Raw genomic sequence first — 18169 nt, 5'->3', positions numbered from 1 at the left:
TCCATAGGTCGATGCGACGTAAAAAAAAAAAAAAAAAATCGGCAAATTTTCGAAAAATTTTCTGGAAGCATTCACTTAATAAGGAATTAATAAAAAAATCGAAAAATCATATACATATAAGCACTAGTCTCGTCATTTTTATAATTATTCATTTCATGTTCTTGAATGTCACAATACAATATTTGTTTGAAATAGAAATACTTGAAGACGACTGTGATTTAAAAATAAAAATCGTTTACAGTTTCGGGTTTCCAGAAATATTGTAAACAAGTACAAGTTGTTTTTCGTCAAAATCTTTTACAGTTCTCAAAGTAGCATTAGAGTGTCAAATCTAGGGTAGATTTTTCTCTTAAATTTATCTTTTATCGTTGGATGATAAATCTGCTTGATAAAAATCGATGTGTAGGGAAAATTTCGAAATAAATGAAATATCTACCTTAGATATAGCCTTAAGAGAACACGCATAAAAATCAGATGTGACATTTAAACGCGCGAAAGTTGAAAGAATTAATAAGCAAGATATTCAATTTTAATGAAACACGCTTGGAATATGCGTTTGAAACGACTGTTAACAATGTGCACTTGTTAAGTTGTCGTTTTGTCTTCATAAATTTCAACGACAGTTAATCTATAAATTTCGCGAAACGTCAGAGACGAAACGATCATTGTTAAATGAAATTGTATTCAAACTCGGAAAACAACGAGTGTAACGGAACAGAAGGGCGTAAATATGATTAATGATTCGTGCCGTAGCATACTGCAGTCGCAATGGCACATTGCAAGAATTGATGCACTGATGAAATTTCACGGACGTCATATAAACAAGATAGGGGAAGGAAAGGAAACTTTTTCAATCGAAGGCCGTCCAGTCGCGACCACCATGAATTTTCATTTGTTTTCGCATCCCCGTGGACGAAAGGACGTCGAATGAGTGACATTTTGCGTGACGACGGCGCGAGGGCGGTTTCCGTTAAATTATTACGCTCGTAGGAGACGTCTATTCGCTTAGAAAAATTTATGTCATGGCTGCTAAAACTTCGAATCATGTATTATGCACGCGCAGCATTTTTTAGTAGGAAGCGGAAACATTGATGAAAGAAAAATTAAAAGTAACAGTAACGAAATTTCGTATTCTGCAATCGTACAAAATATAGGATGGAAAGAGAAAAATGGTAGTAAAATTATTATTTACACTCTCGATTAAATTTGAAAATATAATCAAGTTTAAATCTGTGTTTAATAGAAATTGTGAATTTTAATATTTCTTTGATAATTTAGGAGACAAAGATTGAGAACTGATTTCTTATTCTTGAAACCAGCAAATAGTGAACGTATTTTTCTGTTATAAAACGGTTCTTGTTTTTAGAAACGAACTCAAAAATTCTTTTTTGAAGGTTAATTAAATTTCTACACGCTTTCCTTCACATTTGCGTGCACAAAAGAACAATGAACAATCTGACCCATATTATCGTTGTAATAAATTCTTGAGAAGTCAGAGACGATAAGGTAATTTTTTCAGAATTTTTAAAATACTTTAAGGCGTTGAAAACCATAATTGGATTTAGAAGAATTTTATATATTTAAAATAAAAATACAAAAAAAGCTGGATGATGGAGGGGACAATACCTGTCATTTATATTCGATTATTATTGTCAGGAAAGTAAAACTAAATAAGTGTCGTCTATCCTTTCTTCAAAATATTAAAAGCAAATTTTCTAATCGTATTATCGACGAACGTGAGATTATTAATGTGGCGATAAAAGCACTTTGATAATTGAATTTACTGCAAGTGTTACAAAATAAGGCCACAGTAAAGTATATCATTACAGAATTCACGTGCTCTAATTTAAAGGAAATCTGCAACAGAACAATAGAGGTTTCAGAATATTTTCTATGAGTTCATCTAACCGTTTTTTAACTTTTTGTGTGTCCATTGTAGTATGCTGTAGTATAAATTATGGAGTTTGCAGATTTAATTCGAATATTAACGACATCATTTTGTGTCAGACATATTTATCAACAGTATTAATATTTTTAAAATAGCTGACACAAATATTCTATATTACCTTCGATATATAAGTAGTCAAAGATAGTGCATAATTTCTATTTCTAGATCGTAAAACCACCTCGTCGATTCCCGAGGATTCAAGTGGACTTTCACAATATCGTTTCACTAAAGATGCACTTACTCTCTGTCTGTTCGAACAAGCGATAAACATTTTATACGTGTAATTGCAAGATCAAAGCAAAGTAGAACTGGGAAGCTATTATTGGGCACACGTGCAGACGCAAGGTTAGGAAATGGGATCTTGGTTGCTGCCCAACGCGTAACAAAAACTTTATGGTTTTTCGATTTTGCCCGATATTTTCTAAAAATATGTAATTTTTCGCGAGAATGAACTCGACAAAATAATAATACTATAATTATAGATTGAATAAAACAATTATAATTTGATTCTATGATAATTATTGTATGACGCGTAAAAATTTTTCTATAATTGTATTTTTCTTTAGACACGTCTTTATTGATTTCGACTTTGCTCCTTGGGATGCGTGAAACGTTTTGGAGATGCGATAAAATGTACGGACAAACCTTATCAGGTAATGGTTCGGCCACGTGGGGTGGAGGTAGCGGAAGTGGCTGTATTATTCGCCGTTGGCGGTGATGGAAACGGCGTTTCCACCCAAAGGTGGAATCGCCACTGCTCACCGTTGAAATCAGCCCGACGACAACGACGGGTAATCCCCACCTAGTTTTGCAGCCTGCATCAGGATGGCTCCATTGACCTCTATTCGGCAGGATCACTAAGACAGTTTTCACCTTCCTTCTTATCCTTTCCCTTCCTTCTTTTGTCTTTCAACGATCCCCGAGCCCCTTCGTCAACCTGAAAGTCCAACCATCAAAGTGGCTTAGTAACTTACTCCGAAACTAGCTACGCACAGAGCAGTGAGTAAAGGATAAAAATTTGATTAAAGGGTTTTAGATTAGAGCTTTCGAGGGCTTGAGAATTACGATAGACGAACGATATTTAACAGTTGTCGATTTTCACAAAACTTTGCAGTTTTTATTTGATTAATTAAGAACTTTGTCTTAAATCGATTTAAGAAAGAAACTACCCTTGTCATGTCAGTAACACTTTTTATTTAAGTGTTTATAACTCGTAAACTAGGAAGCATGTTACAGAAGTTTTAAAGAAATATTGTATTGCTTCTGGAGACCTATTTAGTTAAATTTTAATTTTTCTGACAAAATTATTTTTTGGAAAGTCGTTCTCTGAAACCTTCTGCGTCGCAGCGTTCAAGAGTACCCTGGATCCTATAACCTCCTTGTTCCGAAGATCGTGATCGTGATCGTTTACCTCTTGACGCATCACTGCCAGCCAGAGGGTTATTAGACTGGGAATAACTAGACCCCTCATCGTTATTCGAGTCATAAAGAAACTGGTTTAGGAGACCCATTCGACTCAAGTATGCAGTTATAGAAGTTTACTCGTGGGTCCTTTTTACTGACAGCCTATGGACGACTTCCCTAAAGACGGTGACCCTTTGTTTATCAAACCAGACGAAATATTCTGGATAAATGCCAATTTAAAAATCGTTTCCGAATTATAGGTCATAAAATATAGAAGGTACCCTGGGTGGATCTTCCGTCAAACTGCGACTACTTAATCTAGAGGTCGAACGGAGGGAGAAACGTCCTATAAAGTTTGCGAATTATGTCTCCTAGATTATTAAAACTATTTCTAGCGAATATCTCTTAATAGATCTTACAATTTTAAATCATTTGATTCTGTTTTAAGTACCTAATTGTTTATAAGAATTTTCATCTTTTGTTTGTTTCGATTACTTGTAAGAATTTTCAGTCGAAGGATGAATTTGCAATAATATTATAAGAGTAAGCCTCGTAACCTAATTGACGTCGATATGTCTCATACCGTTCAATGTATCAAATTGGCATTCTGTATGATACAGCAGAACAAAGCACTATTGTCTTCGCATTACGCATTGTATGAAACATCATTTCTCAATATATTACTCTAATGTATTGTTGCATGCAGAAAATTCTATAATTTCCAGGCTAGTGATCGTTTGTCAATAAACGTAATCGATACCAGCTTGAATTTAGACGTGAATAATTATATTTATAAATTTTCTTTTGGTTTAATAATGTTGTTAATTATTTAGTTTTTATAATGTTGGAGAACAAGCAGCATGAAAACTATAAATTTATAATTGTATCAGTATTCAAGTAACTATCTATATTTCACACGCTTAATTGTATCAGTGATTTAAATAAAATAAATATTACTTGCATAATGTATACAAACGACTGTATCTAAATATTGATGTGCAAATCTGTATAATAGATACAATGTGATAAATACAAAAGAGGTAGAGAATTACACTCCCACCATTGACCCAAAAATCTTTTCTCTGAATTTTCATCGTTTCAAACATTTTAGAAATTTCTAATCGATTCATAAATTTTGGATAACGATCAGAATTCTAATATTTCTATTTCTATTTCTAATTTCTAAGACTGGAACTCTTGAATACTCAAGTTCTCGATCGACGAATTAAAAAAATAATTCATAATTTATTTGTCACAATATAAAACCCTTTTAAATACAAGGATTTTACCTGCTTCTTTAATTAAATCATTACTATTATCCTTACGTTTGGATGAAAAAGACGTTAGACGAAATATGTTAGCATCAATTAAATTATTGCTATAACCGTTTACGTGAATTCGATTCCGCTTTGGCATATCGATGCAATATCCTGATACGAAACTCCATTACGAAATTGTACTCATTTGAATACATAGGGTGACATAAAATTACGTAACACCGTAAAAGGAACAAGCTACAACTGTTCCGCGAATGTGTTCAGACAATTGTGCGTGTGTACGTCCTACACAGAACAGGTTGGTACATTTGGGTACAGCTACTAGGAACTTTTAGCAAGTGCAGTCACGTTAATCCTTAAAGCGACGACGGCCTTAGCAGAGTTAGCTGCAAATTGTCAACGACAAAACGTGTTAATTTGCACTACTGCAGCGGTGAATTTAACGACTCTTTGAGAAGCAATGTTAATTTCTGCTTCGTTGTTCTTTTTGTATTAATCATCCGCGACGAGAAGTGTTATCTTGAAACATTCACGAGTGTCTGCACAATTTCGCCAGTGACCCATTTCACAGTAATAATTGCATATGGTTGCCTTTAAAATTCTTAACAGAAAATATTGCAACGATAAAGAAGCTTCTAGCATTGTTGTGGACTGGAATAAACGATTGAATACAGAAAGATTAATCCAGTATTTTTAATAACCGATGAAAATGTTTGAAAAGAACCAAATTAGTTTATCCACTTTTACGTTGCTCTCAATTTATAGGGTGTTCCGTGTGTTGGTAACTTGTACCTGTGCTTACCTTCGCGAGGGGTGCCCAATATAACATCGTCGTATCTTGATTCTCGATACAAGCTTGTAAATGCCCGGACCTCTACAAGATTGCATCGAGAAACAAAGTGGTCGAGCTGAAGACCTCTCGTGAAAGTGAGCACGTACAAGCTACTAAAATCTAAAACACGCAACTGCCTATACTTCGAAAACATGCTCGAATCGAACATACGTTTCTAAACTTTTCATTAGTTCTGTGTAGACAATTTTCAAGTGGATCGAAGACAAAAGATTGTATGCAGGTGGACAAACAAATATTATATAGAGTTGAAAATATATATTTATATCTGTTCTTTTCATTCGAATATTTTAGTAATGATAAATAAATAACATATTGAAAGCAAACAAAAAGTTTAATACAGTGGGATTTGCGTAAATCTTCCTTTATAAGTATCGAACGTATCGTTGCCATTATTTCACTGCATCGCGCGACTGGATACGAAGTTATTTAACACTAAACCTACCGCAACCTGTCAAATGACAAATTTTAAATTTCGTTCCGAAATTTCTAACATACAATGTTATTTTTCAATATTTATGTGATGTATCACGGTAATGTAAATAGGAAATATGTAGCAAAGATGAAACGATAGAATCTTCAGTTTCCACAGTCTAAGAATGCGTATTAAAAATACTAAAATTTTAAACGCGTGCAGTTCCGAAGCTATTAAGGTTTTATCCATTATTGAGCCACTGTTAGAAGCGACAAGGCTTCCTCTTTAAAATGGTTTTTGGTTTTTGACGATCCGACTATCCGTTTTGGAGATATCGTCGTGTAAAGGAAAGTGTAATTTTTTAATTTCCACTATCTCTGTCTCCGTCTGACGCATGGGATGGGACCTCTCGCTCGCACGTGAGTCCAAGAATTTACTACGCACTGTTTACTACGAGCACGTACGGTCATTGACCTCGCGGCAATGAAACGTAAACAAACGCTTCGAACCCTTATATCTCCCGAACTAGTCATCCGATCGACTTGAAACTAAAATCGTCATATCTCCGGAACTAATTACGCTATCGACTTGCACGAACGCTCATTTTAAAGGGCATTTCATCCTCTATCCAATGAATATATCATTCATTACAATTTATGCTATCTTCTATGTTTATTTTGACATTTGCTTTGACTCCATATACTCAAAGAAGTTTCAGTTCCTATTAATTGTATGAAAAACTGTTTCGTGGTAGTGGTATCTTTTATATTAGCAATAGTTTCTTTAATTTCATTGATCATACGACTGGCGCGCGATAAAACTGGATTGTAAATTGTTTATGTAATTGAAAATGAATTTAAATTTGCATTGATATCCAATGAACACTGTCAATAATTTTCTGTTTCCGAAAACTTGAAATCCCGTCGATGGACGGTGCGCCTTTAGAGTTTAAAGCGATCTACCTTTGAGAAGCGCTGGTCTATTTAAATGAAAGAGGAATGTGTCTAAAATTACTGTTCGATTGAGAAGGATTGTTGCGAATAGAATCAATCGTATGATTTCTCGAATTCAGCGTTCACCTCAGAATAAGTTTCAGATGATTCATCAGGTCTGTTTAGCCGGGCACGAAGGCCGCTCCAGTTTCTTAGCGAAAATCGGAGATTAAAGTAACGATCGCGCAAGGTCTCGATTGATTCATCTCATGTGTTCGACGTACATCTCGTTATGTCTTTTTACCTTGAGATAATCGGAGAAACACCTTTTAGAGATAATTTAATTAAAGTAACTATCCAAATAATTTTACATACAAATTTTCAAATATGTTTTTCTCGATAACAGAAAGTGTTACGAAAAATTTTATTCAACATTTTCTACTACCATTACTGGAACATTCTGTATTTGCTAAATTCTTTTAAAAGAATTTCAATGAAATATGCCCAACATAGAAACAGACGAATAATACAAATTCGTTAATGATAAATAAAATTCTTTTGCAAAAACCATAAATTAGTTAAGCAGATGTTATTCTAAGATGCAACGTCCATTAGCCGAAGGGAAGGCAAGTCGTAAGAAACTAATTTGTACAACGGTATCAAAAAAAGCTCGAGACACTTCGCAGATGTTTTCGCATCGCAAAAGTCGGATGGACACATTTGGCAACACTTTAGAGAACGTGTTCTTAAGAACGAAAGAACATGTTTCTCATATCTCTTCATATTCGACAGTGTTTTACGCCAGTCGACGAGTCGAGGGAGCCATAAATTAGGAAACTCCGCTCGACTACTCTACAAACCTAGCTTGCTTTTCCTCGGATACTTTCCATCCCATTTCGTGACTTCTCATTTGCATTTCCTTTTCTTTGGCCTGCCTTACGTACACCTACACCTTGTCATGGTACCTTTCAACTTCTTCGCTAAGTAACCAATCCCCGACTGACCGCACCCAATTCTTCCCTTGTTACTCCGATTCCTCCATATCAAAGCTTTGTTGGGAAGCGCGAAGCAAAGCAATATTCAGGGACGTTGACATTCGGTGACGCGAGAAACTCGTTTAACCTCAATATTCGTGAGTTTATTAAGAGAATAAATAACGAGAAGTTCGATTGGAACCGCGATAGTGAGCGGATGTGTTTGTCAACACCGTGCGTGCTGTGAACGCGAGTACCATATACAGTGCCAATCAAATCTTATATGTATTCATGATAGTCTGTGTTACTCTGAATTAGTGAACATTAGTAAATTGTTATAAACCAACCTCTTAACCCATCTCTACGCCTTTCTCGGTGTAACCTATTCACCGAAATGGCTTCTGACCACGGAAATTTTGTACCCCAAACTGTTAATAATAATCCTAACGCACCACGACGAAGCTACAATACAGTAGTACAAAGTGATTGCTTCCCCCAAAAAGATCAAGCGATCGTAATCGAAGCCAAACATGGAATTCAATTAAAAGATTACGCTCATGCATTAGGCAGAATTACCAATCCAGTGAATATTAGATTTATGTCAAGAGTATCCAACGATAGAATTTGTGTTTTTTTGGCAAGTAAGAGAATCGCGGACGACCTCACCGATAAATATAAACACATTAAAGTTAACGGTACCCATGTAGCCGTAAGGCTGTTAATCAGCAAAGCTCAACGTATAATACTTTCAAACGTTTCTCCAACAATCCCTCACTCAATAATTGAAGAAACACTTGATAAAATTGGAGTGAAAAGAGAATCAGCTGTTTCATTCCTAAGAGCGGGCATGGCAGAAGAGGGCTTTGCGCACATCCTCAGTTTTCGTTGCCAATTAAAGTATATCCATCCAGAGGACACACATAAAATCCCAGACTCAATCAAAATTGAACATGAACAAACCGCATACTGGATCTATCCCTCCACAGATACATTAAAATGCTTCATATGTAATAGAGAAGGTCACGTCGCAAAAAACTGTAAAATCGATAAAAACCAACCCTTGCTTTCTGAATTTCCACAAACAAGTGTGTTTATAAAACCCCAAGACCCCAAAATAGTTCAAATAGTATCTAATATTGATAGTACAGACATGGCAAAGGAATCAGAAAACCCTAGTGACAATATAGCAACAGAAACCATGGACATAGATCCATCGATCAGAACTTTAAAACGCACAAGATCCGAAATGACCGACGATTCAAGCCTCACCACAGAAGGAACCAACCATTCAAATCACGCCACAGAAAAACCAATCAATCTTCAACAAATCCTGGAAACTGAATCGAAATGCAAACAGCCAAAGAAAAAACCGAACGTTGTAACAAAGAGCGATAAAAGCATAGATGACATGTTGCAGCCAGATCAACACGTACTAGAAGAACCTGATAAGATGTTACTCTTCTACCAACTTAGAAGCTTTCTTGAAAACACACTTGGATCCTTCAACACTAGAGAGATTGCAACAGAATACACAGATGACGATTATACAATGGAATGTTAATGGTTTAAAAGCACGTTTTGAATTCTTATGCTTTGATTGCGAGCGGCGGAGTAGCAATCTACATGAAACAAAGCCTAAATTACGCAGAAATACCGCTAAACACTAATATTGACGCAATTGCGGTCTCAATCATTCTACATAAAAAATAAATATGTATATGCAACGTCTACATTCCAAATAACTACCAACTTCAAGAAGCCGAATTAATCAACATTATAGAGCAACTCCCCAAACCTTTCTTATTAATGGGAGATTTCAACAGCCATAACACAATGTGGGGATCTGCAAACACAGACGCTAGAGGAAAACTAATTGAAAATATAATACTCAAATCAGAAATCACCTTGTTGAATAATTCCGAACCCACTCATTTCAACATGTCAAATGGCTCTTACAGTTCAATAGACCTAACCTTCTGCAGTCCCAACATTTTCAACAGCATTGAATACGAAATTTCAACCGAGTTATATAACAGCGACCACTTCCCCATTATCATTGAACAATCTGACAATAATGCTGATAATCATATAACACAACCTAGATGGAAATTCAAAAAAGCGGACTGGTCGCTATACCGCCACGAAGTAAATCAAAACCTTCCATCACTACAAACGCCTGATGCCTCAAACTGTTCGGAAATAAACCAAATATTAAAAGAGTTTGAAGAAGTAATCATCCATGCTGTCACAAAATCCATACCTAAAACATCAAATAATACAGAGAAAAAAAATCTCCCTTGGTGGAATGATGAATGCCGCAATGCAATTAAGGAAAAAAAACATGCCTTCAACGTATACAAAAAATATAAAACTGATTCCAATTTAATAGAGTTCAAGCGGGCAAGGGCCAAAGCAAGGAAAATCCTTAAACAAGCAAAAAAGAATTCGTGGATAAATTACATCGCATCCTTAACAAAGACCACTCCATGTGAACAAATATAGAATAAACTGAAGAAAATTAATGGTCAGAAAGCAAGTTCCCAAATTACTGCAATCAAAAGTTCTGATAATTCGACTACCACAGACGCTACAGAAATTGCCAACCTTCTAGCTACTACCTTTGCGAATAATTCGAGTAATGAAAATTTCGACCCAAACTTTCTCAAAATTAAAGCTAGTGTTGAAGAAAATTCAAAATACGAACATATCATCTCTCAGACAAACAATCACCCTCTCAACATGAAAATTCTACCTACCGAATTACAATCGGCGCTAAAATCTGTTAAAAATGCCAGCCCAGGACCCGACAACATTCCAAATATTTTTATCCAACAACTATCAAAAGCAGGAATAAATTATTTATTAGATATCGATAACTGCATATGGCTGAATGGTGTCTTCCCTACCAAGTGGCAAGAAGCATTAGTAGTTCCCATTCTAAAACCTGGAAAAAACAAGCTTCAAATCGACAGCTACATACCTATCGCCCTGACATGCTGCCTATGCAAATTGCTAGAGAAAGTAATTTGCAAAAGACTGCGATGGTATCTGAAAACCAATAACCTACTAGGAAAAAATCAAAATGGGTTTAGACAGTATCGTTCGACGATTGACAACCTTGTAATGTTAGATATAAACATTTGCGAAGCCTTCCTTAAAAACAACATCTAATAGCAATATGTTTGGACATTGAGAAGGCTTACGACATGCTTTGGAGACATCGAATAATACAACAACTTATAAAGTGGAACATAAGTGGAAGCATGATAAAATTTATATACAATTTCCTAAAAAGCAGATCTATATACATATGTCCGTGTCAACGGCAATTTATCCAAGAAAGTTGAAATCTTAAATGGGGTACCGCAGGGGTCTGTACTAAGCGTATTTTTATTCTTGATTGCAATAAACGATATCGCTGAAGTCTTCTCTAAACCAATTAAGCACACCATATTCGCTGACGACTGTACCTTCTTTATAACCGGGAAAAGTCTAAGCACCAGTCAGCAAATCCTTCAAGACAATTTAGATAGACTCCAAAAATACGCTCTACAAACTGGATTCAAATTCTCCAAAAAGAAAACCACCGTAACAATTTTTTCAAAACAAAGAACAACATAAAACCACCAACTGCAGCTACACTTGGGCCAGCACCAACTCTTGATAACAAGCACGCCAAGAATTCTCGGCCTAATTTTTGATAACAAATACACTTGTACTCCATTCCTTAAAAAGCTCAAAGAAGAATGTGTCAATAGATTAAATATATTGAAGCTCATCGCTTCGAAAAACTGGGTAGCTGAATTCCAAATTCTAATAAATTCATATAAAGCCTTAGTTCTGTCCAAACTTGATTACGGGTCAATCGTCTACGATTCTGCAAAACCACGAGTTCTAAAATTATTAGCACTTATACATAATGCCGGAGCTAGAATAGCCACTGGAACCTTCCGAACGAGTCCGGTTACTGCAATTCTATGCGAAGCTGGTTTGATACCATTAGAAACTCGAAGAAAATAACTGAGCTTATCGTATGTAGCAACCAGATTATCAACGCCTTCAAACCCTATCTACGAACAATTAACTAACACCGCCCATTTCAATGAATTTAAGGAAAAGCCCAAACTACCGAAACCGTTAAATAATAGAGTCAAAACATATTGACAAGGACTAAATATGGATACACTAAAAATTATATCGAGAATACAGTATCAAATTCCACCATGGACGATAGATCCTCCTTGTATACTCGAAAAAATTCTGGAAGCAGGAAAAAACACCAACTCAAACGTTCTCAATAGTCTATATACTGCATTATCTAATGAATACCCACACCATACGCAAATTTTCACTGATGCCTCAAAATCAGGACAGGGGACTGGATGTGCGGTATGCACTCCCGAACATGAGCTGCTATTCAGGCTTCCGGAAACGTTCACAGTATTCACTGGTGAAGCATTAGCCGTTCTACAAGCCCTGAAGTACATAGAAGAAACAACACACAACAAATCCATCATTCTAACTTATTCTAAAAGCACCCTACTCGCTCTACAAAATTTGAAAACAAATAACTCAGTAATCCAAAACATTATTGAATTAAATGAAACCCTTACGCGAGACAAAAGAGAAGTTTTATATTCCTGGATCCCCGTCCATATTAGTATTGAAGGCAATGAAAAGGCCGATACAGCAGCAAAACTGGCTAGCTCCAGTACAGCTATAATGAAATATGAGCAGGCAACTCATCAAGACCTCCAAAAGTATTGCACCAAGGCGCTAACGGAAGTGTGGAATGAAGAATGGAGAAATAGCAGACCAACTAAGCTACACAAAGTTCGAAACAATATATATGACTTCAATCCGGCGCTACTACTGAATAGAAAAGATCAAGTGAAAACAACCCGATTAAGAATAAGACACTCAAGTTGGACACACTCATACCCCTATCTACGAACAATTAACTAACATCGCCCATTTCAATGAATTTAAGGAAAAACCCAAACTTCCGGAACCGTTAAATAGTAGAGTCAAAACATACTGGCAAGAACTAAATATGGATACACCAAAAATCATATCAAGAATACAGTATCAAATTCCACCATGGACGATAGATCCTCCTTGCATACTCGATAAAATTCTGAAAGCAGGCAAACAAATTAACCCAAACGTTCTCAAAAGTCTATATACTGAATTATCGAATGAATACCCGTACCATACGCAAATTTTCACTGATGTTTCAAAATCAGGATAGGGGACTGGATGTGCGGTATGCACTCCCGAACATGAGATCCTATTCAGGCTCCCGGAAACATTCACAATATTCACTAGTGAAGCGTTAGCTGTTCTACAAGCCTTGAAGTACATAGAAGAAACAACACACAATAAATCCATCATTCTAACTGATTCTAAAAGCGTCCTACTCGCCCTACAAAATTTGGAAACAAACAACACTGTAATCCAAAACATTATTGAATTAAATGAAACACTTAAGCGAGACAAAAGAGAAGTGTTATATTCCTGGATTCCCTCCCATATTGGTATTGAAGGTAATGAAAAGGCTGATACAGCAGCAAAACTGGCTAGCTCCAGTACAGCTATAACGAAATGTGAACAGGCAACTCATCAAGACATCCAAAAGCATTGCACCAAGGCGCAAACGGAAGTGTGGAATGAAGAATGGAGAAATAGCAGACCAACTTAGCTACATAAAGTTCGAAATAATATACATGACTTCAATCCGGCGCTACTACTGAATAGAAAAGACCAAGTGAAAACAACCCGATTAAGAATAAGACACTCGAACTGGACACACTCATACCTTATCACAAAAACCGAACCAAATTCCTGCGACACCTGTAACGTACGAAATAGTATTGAACACATCTTGACAATCTGCCCTAAATACAATATGAAGAGGATCCAACACAAGTTACAAAACTCACTAACGATCTTACGAGAAACAGATTCCTGCAGAAAAGTTTTAAACTTCTTAAAAGACATCAATGTATACCAATTGCTCTAAATATGATTAGCCCCACTAAGTAACCCAACTGTGGTCACTAATAACCTAAAAGGTGCATGTGACCTAAAACGCTCAAAAAAAAGTTTTGTTGTAACAACTGAAACGAACGATCGCCAAATATTCTCTGATTCTCGAACATCTTACACTTTTTTATCGATGAAATATTTCTTGGTTTCTTACTAATCCTTTATACACCGTAAATAGTGTAAGAAACGGAAATGGGGGGTAGGTGAGACAATTCTAAGCAACAATTTCCTTTGCAAAAATGTCGGATGGGGCTTCGTTTTTGAATTATTAACGAAAAACACTGACCAATCACGGCGCTCGCCTTCCGCGCGCTCAGGGACGTCCGACCTCGGAGAGCCACCGCGCCGGGTAGGTAGCAAGATGCGTTTTGAAAATACATCGAGGAACGAGTACAAATAATTAAAAATACTACCACTGCAACTGTTACCTAATTCGTGAATTACTACGTAATTAGTACGTAAATTACTAAATGAAATTTACTTTTTATTAATTATTTGTATTCGCTGTTTCCGAGAAAAAAGGAATAAAATCTCGGAATTTTTAGAAAATTAACCCTTCGCAACCGAGTGATGCTTCTCGCCAGAGTGTTTTAAAATTAAAATAAGAATTATTATCAGAAAATTAAAATAAATACGGTAAGAACCATTTGAAACCGTTTGTTATTAAAAACTGTACTGAAAAAGCAGACTGGATTTCTGCGTACCGAAACATTCCTCGAATGCAAAGGGTTAATAGAGAAATAATTGAAATTCGACTTACCCATTCATTTGCAAGTTGACCTACTGCGCTGACAATAGGGCCCGGCCAATGCACCGCTGTCGATCACGGCAAGGTCGAAGACCCGAACGAAAATCAGCTGATGGGCCAGCCCGGTCACTGTACCTGCTTCTCACCCCGAAAACACTTCACAGCACGGTCACTAACAATTTTCACTTTCACTTTTCACTTTCGCATACCGATGCGTTCCGTTGCACCCTTCTTCGATTGTTGCTTCTTCCTGGGTTGATAACGGTGCCTGGATGTTGCTCCCTCCTGAATTGTTACTCCTTCCTGAATTGTTGTTGCTCCCTGAATTGTTGTTCCTTCCTGGATTGTTGCTTCTTCGAACCTTGCTCCCTTCAGGATTGTTGTTCCTTTTCGCTGGGATAATGGGCACGATACGTGCGGGCGGCTTTCTTCGCGTTCCCCTTGGACTCCGCGAAAACGAAGAACGTATGATAATACTCTGCGTTTACGCGTTCCATCGCGTGCGTCCGCTTCTGTTCAGAAACGCGTAGGTTCTGTGAAAAATTTTGACTGACAAATTGCATTTCCCTCCCCGAAAAAGTTCCAGGTAAGGCAACCTATTGTCGCGCGATTCGGAATTACCTGCGATCGGCGAACGTGCAGACCATGCTTTTGCCGTGTATCGCACAAAGCCAAACGTCTCTTCGGCTAGTTGACCCTGGCGGAGTTATTTTTTTATTACTGCAAAACTGCCGCAAATGTTTGCTGCTAACCGTGCGTTCGACTCTTCTATTCGAATTTTTATGATTCACCGTGAATATTTTTTCATGGAAAATTTGTTGTAAAAAAGAAAGAAGAATATACCATGAAAAATTCCATGCTTTTAAATTTTAAGAGTGTTGCAGTAACTTTTATAAGACAGGGTCTTTAGATTTATTACGGCACACACCTTATTCGGAATTTCGTTACACTCTTGGAGTTACACCTGCTCTCGATTATGCTACGCTTCTTCTTATCCACGCTGCTAGGCACGCCGCCTGTTTATATACATTCTCTCTCTCTCTCATTCACACTCGTCTCATTCACTCGTCTTCGCATTCGTACAATGTCGCGGGGTTTTCAAACAGTCCACAGTTCGGCCGTCCTGAGTCGATCAACGCCCTCGTTGCTGGATCATGGTTAATCGGTTTCTAATCCCATTTGGCGTCGTGTAACGGGACGTCGGTAATTCCCTGCCTTAGCTACCATTTTCATTCGGTCCGCTGAGATTATGCCACTGTATTCTCTGTTGCTCTGCTGTTCGCCTTCAATGTCGGCTACAAGATACCTGTCGTTGCCTAGAACCTTTTTAATTTCATAGGGCCCGCGGTATTTAGGGCTAAGTTTGCGACTTTCGCCGGTCGCTGTGGCCTCGCTTCGGATAAGAACGATATCTCCTTTGTCGTACAAACGCGCTTTTCTTTTATGTAAGTCATACTGTTCGCGCATACGATCGCGGTTCTCTTCCAGGAGTTCCGCAACGTTTCGACGCTCCACCTCGTTTCCTAAAGTTGAGTTAAGTTCTCTAATCTCGCGAATCAACGGGTTATCATTCGGTCCTGACACTTGATACGCCAATACGACCTCGAACGGGGTGCGTTGCGTGACCCTGTGGCGCGTGTTGTTTATTGCAAATTGTATTTCGTGTAGCCGGAGGTCCCAATCGTCGCAATCCACCCCTTTCGTGGTCGTCGCCAAGCAGTGCAATATTACCCTATTTAAACGCTCGATTTGACCATTCCCTCTTGGCGTCGCAGTTGCAATTTTTACGTGCGTTATTCGGAGTTCTTCGCAAAATTCTTCGAACGCCTTCGCGGTGAATGCGGTGCCACGATCCGAAATGACACGCTCGGGCCGTCCGTAGTGTGCCAACACTTCGCGCAAAAATTGTATCGCGTCGTTTGCGCCGCTGTCTTCTACTGCCTTCAGAACGGCGTATTTGCTAAAACCGCAGATTAGCGCAATGATATATCGGTTATTTGCTGTCGTAACTCTAAAAGGCCCTAAGTGATCTATGTGTACGCTATGGAAGGGTCGATCTCCCTTCGACAGTGGGTGTAGCAACCCTTCCTTTTTCCCTGTCGGCGTTTTATAATATAGACATGGAACGCATCTATTTACATAACGGGTTACAAAATCTCGCATGTGAGGGAAATAATATGTTTCTTCTAATTTCGCCAGTGTTTTATCCACGCCGAGGTGTGCGACTGCACGGTGTGCATCGGATACTACATCAAATCTTACATCGGTTGGAACGTATAATCTCCAGATTCCTCGGGTGGTCTCGTACACGCGCGCCTTATACATAGTGAATTGCTTATGCGTTTTCTGATCCCCTGCTTCTAATTGGTCGCGGATTTTTAGAATGAGCGGATCCGCCCGTTGCATTGCCGCAACCCAGTCGGTGGTGATGTCAACCCCTAAAACGGGTAGTCCTGCTAGTGGTACGTCCTCGCCTGGTTCGACGGGGTTTCTACTGAGTGCGTCCGCGACAGAATTTTGTTCCCCCTTATGGTACTCGATTCGGTAATTGAATTCGGATAGCTTGAGAAACCATCTCGCGATTCGTGGGCTCATCTCGCGCTTGCCTTCTAATAGTTTTAGACTATTACAATCAGTGCGTATCACGATATCATCGAGGTACGCCATGGCTACGCGGTATAATAATTTAGCTAAAACTACATAGATTAATCTCTGGAAAATAGCCGGGGCATTGCAAAGCCCGAAGGGCATACGCTTAAACTGGAAATGCCCATCCGGCGTGGTGAAGGCTGTTTTTTCGCGTGACTCTTTGCTCATTGGCACCTGAAAGTAACCGCTAAATAAATCTAAACTAGTATAATACATGTTTCCCTGAAGCTGATCCAGCTGATCGTCAATTCTCGGCAACGGATGCTTGTCTCGTACGGTGTTTTTATTTAAAGCGCGGTAGTCTATGCACATTCTGACTTCCCCGCTCGTCTTTCTTACCAAGAGTACCGGACTCGCGAATGGCGACGCGCTATCTTCGATGATATCCGCGTCCTTGAGTTCGGAGATGGTGTCCTTCAGCTGCTCTCGTTCGTGGTAGGACAGTCGATACGGTCGGAAGTACACCGGTTTGTCGGTGGTGAGCTCGATGTGCATCTCGGCCTTGTCGGTGCATCCAATTTGACGTACGTTCCTGGCCACCAGATCCCGATATTCGTTGACCAGTTCCAGTAACTGTTGCGCCTCCTCCCCGGATGCGTCGGTGTCTATTTCATCCAACGTCACTGGCTCCTCGTTGACCTCACGTCTGATTTCTCGTCTCTCGCAATGCTCGCCTCGCGCCACCGTTTCTCCTGCTTTAATGGTTAGATCGTTCCCTGTGACATTTAAAACTGGAATAAACGTACGACCTTCGCTATCGGTCTCCACGATACATCTCGGAATCAGCGTGCCCGTGGGTCGCGGCCCTCCCTCGACGCACAGCTCCTGATTCAACAGGGTACCACTCACCGTGATGTGCCCCAAATAATTGGAAGGTATCACCTGTTCTTTCTGCGCCTGCAACCTCGTCTTCCCCGATGGTCC

At 38.4% G+C, this 18169-nt stretch overlaps 1 protein-coding gene across 3 annotated transcripts in view; it reads right to left on the bottom strand.

The window, feature by feature from the left end:
• LOC122404937 (1-phosphatidylinositol 4,5-bisphosphate phosphodiesterase epsilon-1-like) overlaps positions 1 to 18169 on the bottom strand; it is a 231231-nt gene that overhangs the window by 93167 nt on the left and 119895 nt on the right. For 2 of the 3 annotated variants that reach the window (XM_043409383.1, XM_043409544.1), the window contains exon 5: positions 2594 to 2885. The gene's annotated coding sequence lies outside the window, so the exon portion shown is untranslated. The remainder of the gene's footprint in view (positions 1 to 2593; positions 2886 to 18169) is intronic. The other variant, XM_043409459.1, reaches the window with a different exon arrangement.

This window comes from Colletes gigas, unplaced genomic scaffold (assembly GCF_013123115.1).
Source record: "Colletes gigas isolate AHSC1104 unplaced genomic scaffold, ASM1312311v1 Colletes_gigas_Sc00001, whole genome shotgun sequence".
NCBI lineage: Eukaryota > Metazoa > Arthropoda > Insecta > Hymenoptera > Colletidae > Colletes > Colletes gigas.
Note: the sequence above shows the minus strand (reverse complement) of the source record. Positions and strands in the feature narration are given on the sequence as shown.